This window comes from Podarcis bocagei (genome assembly GCF_964188305.1).
Source record: "Podarcis bocagei genome assembly, chromosome: 13".
Classification (NCBI taxonomy): domain Eukaryota; kingdom Metazoa; phylum Chordata; class Lepidosauria; order Squamata; family Lacertidae; genus Podarcis; species Podarcis bocagei.
This window is the reverse complement of record NC_138138.1, coordinates 32,204,933-32,210,911: the sequence shown is the minus strand read 5'-3', so window position 1 is coordinate 32,210,911 and position 5,979 is coordinate 32,204,933. Positions and strand designations below refer to the sequence as shown.

At 40.8% G+C, this 5,979-nt stretch overlaps 2 pseudogenes across 2 annotated transcripts; both read left to right on the top strand.

Annotated features, from left to right (window-relative positions):
- Positions 1 to 211: 211 nt before the first annotated feature.
- Positions 212 to 1,163, top strand: LOC308571759 (olfactory receptor 14A16-like; annotated as a pseudogene). The gene has a single exon. The product of its transcript is annotated as an olfactory receptor 14A16-like (transcript).
- Positions 1,164 to 4,964: 3,801 nt separating this feature from the next.
- On the top strand, positions 4,965 to 5,979 carry LOC308570546 (olfactory receptor 14A16-like; annotated as a pseudogene). Its single transcript has one exon. The product of its transcript is annotated as an olfactory receptor 14A16-like (transcript).

Genomic DNA, 5,979 nt, shown 5'->3' with positions numbered 1-5,979 from the left:
AACATTTTTTGGTACAGTGTTACGTTCCTCTTTTTACTTCATGTCTTAGGCTCAGTGATATTCCTGAGTCATCTTGTTGGTCAGTATGGGCAACAGAGGCCAGATTACGTACCGGTAAGTCTTTGGTTTTATGCAGCAGATTTCTTCTGTTCAGGCTCATGCCCTCCAAATTATATCAGTTCTTTCTCTCCTTCTTCCCATAGAGTAGATGATGTCAAATGAGACCAATTTTCTTCTTCTGGGATTCTCTGATATGCGGGAACCGCAAATTTTACACTTTGTTATATTTCTTCTGATTTATTTGGCTACTGTCATGGGAAATCTACTCATAATCATACTCATAACCCTCAACCGTCAACTTCACACGCCAATGTACTTTTTCTTGATGAATTTATCCATCGCAGACATTGGCAACATCTCCATCAATGTCCCCAAAGCCATGAGCAACTCCCTCATGAACACCAGGTTGATTTCATATCCAGAATGTGTTTCCCAAGTCTTTTTCCTCATCTTCTTTGCAGTGACTGACCTGGTCCTCCTCACAGTCATGGCTTATGATCGATATGTCGCCATCTGCAATCCACTACGATATGAGACAGTGATGAACATGAGAGCCTGCATCCAAATGGCAGCCAGTGCATGGATTACTGGTTTTTTCTTTGCAGCGTTAGACACTGGGGGCACATTTTCCATCACTTTCTGCTCCAACGTTCTCAACCAGTTTTTTTTTTTTTTGTAAAATTCCACAATTGCTAAAACTCTCATGTAATGACAATTATATGGCAGAAGTTGGTGTCCTTGTATTTGTTGAATCTGTAGCTTTAGGATGCTTTATTTTTATAATTTACTCATATGTACAGATCTTCACCAACGTACTAAGAATCCCTTCTGTGCAGGGAAGAAAGAAAGCATTGTCTACCTGCTTGCCACACCTCATTGCTGTCTCCTTATTTATCTGCACTGGCACCTTTGCCTATATGTGTCCAACTCAAAAAGCCCCAAAACATCTGGTCATGATGATTTCTGTGTTATATTCTATGTTGCCACCCATGATGAATCCAGTGATTTATAGCATGAGAAATCAAGAGATCAGATCCGCACTGTCAAAACTTTTTGGATGGAAACTATGTTCCAAGCATCAGATGACAACCATCATTTTATGATCCTGTGCTAGTGTGTTTCACAACTTAAGTTCCTAAGAGAAATATACCCATATCTATATAACCTATACCTAGAGTTGCCTTAAACAGGGACAGACTACTTGTCTATCTAGCCTCATGAAATCATATATTATTTCTGCTTCTTTGCTCATCATTGTTGTGTGTGTGTGGTGAGTCAGATAACATTAGGCAGTGTGACAGAAGCAGCCCAGGGAGCAAAGATCGGCACTTCTGAAGAACTATAGAAAAAAGCATGTTTATTTCACACTATGCATACCAACCAAATTATTTGTGTATTGTCAGGAAATGCACAACATTCAGCTGTGCTATGCACATTCCCAAAGGCATGCTGTGGATTCACTGCACTCAATTTGGCACCTGCTGTAAACATTTTTGTTTAGGCAAACCTTCCCAGAGATCTAAAATATTTCAATCTGTTTTTAGTTTATTGCTGATTCTATTTTTTTTGAATGTTTAAATAGTTGTTTTTAACTGCTTTTGCCAATAATTTTTTTTTATTCTTTTGTAAACTGATTTGATTTTTTTAAAACAAACGAATAGTGTATAATTTTTTTTTCTAAATAAAATTATCATTCTAAATAAAATATATCATTTGCCCTACAGAATCATGCACATGAGCAGGGTTGCCATCTCATCCTCCCTCCCCTGACCTATAGGTAAAGGTAAAGGTACCCCTGCCCGTTACGGGCCAGTCTTGACAGACTCTGGGGTTTGTGCGCCCATCTCACTCTATAGGCCGTGAGCCCGCGTTGTCCGGAGACACTTCCGGGTCACGTGGCCAGCGTGACAAAGCTGCATCTGGCGAGCCAGCGCAGCACACGGAACGCCGTTTACCTTCCCGCTGGTAAGCGGTACCTATTTATCTACTTGCACCCAGGGGTGCTTTTGAACTGCTAGGTTGGCAGGCGCTGGGACCTATACCCAGTTGCAAAAAAAATGAGCAAATGCAGCTTTTGTGGCCCTGGAATATAAAGACCTTTTTTTTTAAAAAAAGATGCTCTACCCTTTCCCACTGCACGCTCTCATATACAGGCAGGGGGGTAACTGCTACAAGTCTAGGCTGCGGTGGAAGCTTTTTGCATGCCTGGAAGTGGGCTTGCCCCAAAATGGGAGGAGGAGGAAGAGAGAGTCAAAGACAGGTGGCAGGGAGAGAATGCTAGAGAACCTCCACCCAGAAAGGAAGAGGGCAGGTGGAAAGTGGATAATGGCATAACCTCTGAACATTGTGGGAGGGCAATTTGAGGCACTCCCTCCATGCTGCCAACCTTGTTGCTCTTCTTGCTGCTGACACCTTCCTTGCCTGACTGGTCACTTGCCCCCTCCCTCCCCCTTGCCCATTTGTCCGCTGTCGTCCTCCTCCTCCTCAGCCTCAGGGAAGAATTGGGAGATGCCACAGGACTTGCCATGGGCCTGACGCTACCTGGCATGAGGTTGCACCAGCCTGCAGAGTGTCAGAAGATCCCTGTCCACAATATCCTTCTTAATAGGTTGTCTGCTTGAAAGACTAGTGGTACTTTCATTTCCTTACTTCTGCTCCTCTTTGGATGTTTGACTGTCATCAACAGTGGTTTCTCTTGAAAGTGAAATATCTCTGGAAGGGAACTTTTTGATATCCCCCGCCCCTCACACACACACAAATACTAGATTCCTTCAGAAACTTAATGTACTCAGAAACATAGTTTAAAATATGCACAAGAAGTTGCTGAGAACCAATTGAGTGCCCCTTCAGAGTATTTTAAAGGGTTAATTTGTCTTTCCTACAGATTTGAACCACTTAAGAGGAATAGAATTAACAGAAATATAATAAACTAAAAGCACTTTCCCCCTCTATCTATAAAAGATAATTTCCCAGCTGATCTTGTACGCTGAGACATACTGGTCCCAAGGCAACAAGTTTCTCAAGTGCTCAGAAACAAAAAAGGAAGAAATGTTGCAACAATCAAAACAGCTTCAATCACATGCACATATATATACCTCCTTGGCAGACTTGAATACTAGAATCAGTGGAAGACAGTCAATTAGATGTATATTTCAAATCCGAAGCTCATAGCGGTACGTATTAGGAATGCACTAGCTGTGAATTTCCTCCACTAAATGGATGGACTTGATTGCCTACAAAGCCCCTTTGCACTCTACTATGCTGCAGTTAAGACATCAAAAGTACTAAATTGGCAGGTATTACTTCAAACCATTCACTGTTTTATGCTTTAATTCTGGGTGATGGAGAGCCACCTGTTCAGTACTAAGGGCTGGTGAATTTGAAGGGCAGTGATAAAACTACTGATGATTAATGATGCATTTCCCATATTCACAATTAGAGGCAGATACATACTCTTGATTTTAAAAATAATAATTTTCAATTCTCTTTATGACTTCATGGTTCTTGTACAACATGAAGCTACTGTCCTGATCTAAGAACTAAGGAATTTCTACATGTGTCTCCTCTTGCTTTATGGCAGGAGAGTGAAAAACATTTTCCCCTTATTATTATCACATTTCCTTGGGGTAACTAAAAAGATGCTGGATGCTAGCAATGGTTGGAGACTATGGCAGTGGAGGACAGTGTGAGAGACAAAATTGCATGGGGCCATCCATTCTTTCCTTCTGCAGCCCCTTTTCTCACCCCCCTCTCTTTCTCGCACAGAATGGTGCTGGGGAGATACAGATCAATTGTGCCAGAGGGTCTAAACTGACCATTACCTAAGAGCATTTGAAAATATATTGATGAATTCAGGTTGTGGTTTTTTTTTAAAAGACAAATGTTCAGGTAACAGATGATATGGAGCAAGTCAGATATTATGGGTCATTTGTTCCAAATCTTTCTCTGTTACATTCTCCCTGTCTCATATTCTTTTTTTATGTCTACTTTATTTATATTCCTGAGTCTTGGCTTCCTTCAATTATCGGCTCCAAATTCAACAACTTGTTCTGCACTCAGCAAATGTGGGAGGATCTGTCCTGCTGATAGTGCTCAAAAGAGGGGAAAGGTGGTGTTTGCCGTTGTTCTCATTGATAACTTCTTTAGAAACAGTGAATATGAGCTAGGGCACACAAACATTTAAGTAGTTGATTTTAACAAATGGTGTCTGAATGTGTGAATCAATTCAAATGATATGATGGTTAATTTGATTCATTGTGATACCAAAATATGACTTTTCATGGGCCAACTGCACATGAATGTCCTTATTTCATGGGCCAATGATTAATGGATAACAATAAAACTTTAGGTAGGGCTAGAAAAGATTCTGCTCTGAATTGTGTCAGCCAGTGTAAACAATACAGTGGTACCTCAGGTTAAGAACTTAATTCATTCTGGAGGTCCGTTCTTAACCAGAAACTGTTCTTAACCTGAGGTACCACTTTAGCTAATGGGGCCTTCCATTGCCACTACACCGCCACTGTGCGATTTCTGTTCTCATCCTGAAGCAAAGTTCTTAACCCAAGGTACTATTTCTGGGTTAGCAGAGTCTGTAACCTGAAGCGTCTGTAACCTGAAGTGTCTGTAACCTGAGGTACCACTGTATTAATTAAGATAGATCAGGGGTGTGACTCAGCTTCCTATATTCCTAGCTGCATATGGTGCCAGCAGCAAATGTGGAAGAAGGCTTTTGCCCTTGTTTACCGCTTATGGACTTCAAAGAGACATCTGATTATCTACTAAAGAAAAAAAAATGAGCTGGACTGAATAAGGTTTTGGTTTCATCCAGCAGAATTCTTATATCAAGGATCAGGCACCTCCAAATTCTATCAGTTCTTTCTCTCCTTCTTCCCACAGGGTAGATGATGTCAAATGAGACCAATTTTCTTCTTCTGGGATTCTCTGATATGCGGGAGCTGCAAATTTTACACTTTGTGATATTTCTTCTGATTTATTTGGCTACTGTCATGGGAAATCTACTCATAATCATACTCATAACCCTCAACCGTCAACTTCACACGCCAATGTACTTTTTCTTGATGAATTTATCCATCGCAGACATTGGCAACATCTCCATCAATGTCCCCAAAGCCATGAGCAACTCCCTCATGAACACCAGGTTGATTTCATATCCAGAATGTGTTTCCCAAGTCTTTTTCCTCATCTTCTTTGCAGTGACTGACCTGGTCCTCCTCACAGTCATGGCTTATGATCGATATGTCGCCATTTGCAATCCACTACGATATGAGACAGTGATGAACATGAGAGCCTGCATCCAAATGGCAGCCAGTTCATGGATTACTGGTTTTTTCTTTGCAGCATTAGACACTGGGGGCACATTTTCCATCACTTTCTGCTCCAACGTTCTCAACCAGTTTTTTTTTTTTGTAAAATTCCACAATTGCTAAAACTCTCATGTAATGACAGTTGGTGTCCTTGTATTTGTTGAATCTGTAGCTTTAGGATGCTTTATTTTTATAATTTACTCATATGTACAGATCTTCACCAACGTACTAAGAATCCCTTCTGTGCAGGGAAGAAAGAAAGCATTGTCTACCTGCTTGCCACACCTCATTGTTGTCTCCTTATTTATCTGCACTGGCACCTTTGCCTATATGTGTCCAACTCAAAAAGCCCCAAAACATCTGGTCATGATGATTTCTGTGTTATATTCTATGTTGCCACCCATGATGAATCCAGTGATTTATAGCATGAGAAATCAAGAGATCAGATCCGCACTGTCAAAACTTTTTGGATGGAAACTATGTTCCAAGCATCAGATGACAACCATCATTTTATGATCCTGTGCTAGTGTGTTTCACAACTTAAGTTCCTAAGAGAAATATACCCATATCTATATAACCTATACCTAGAGTTGCC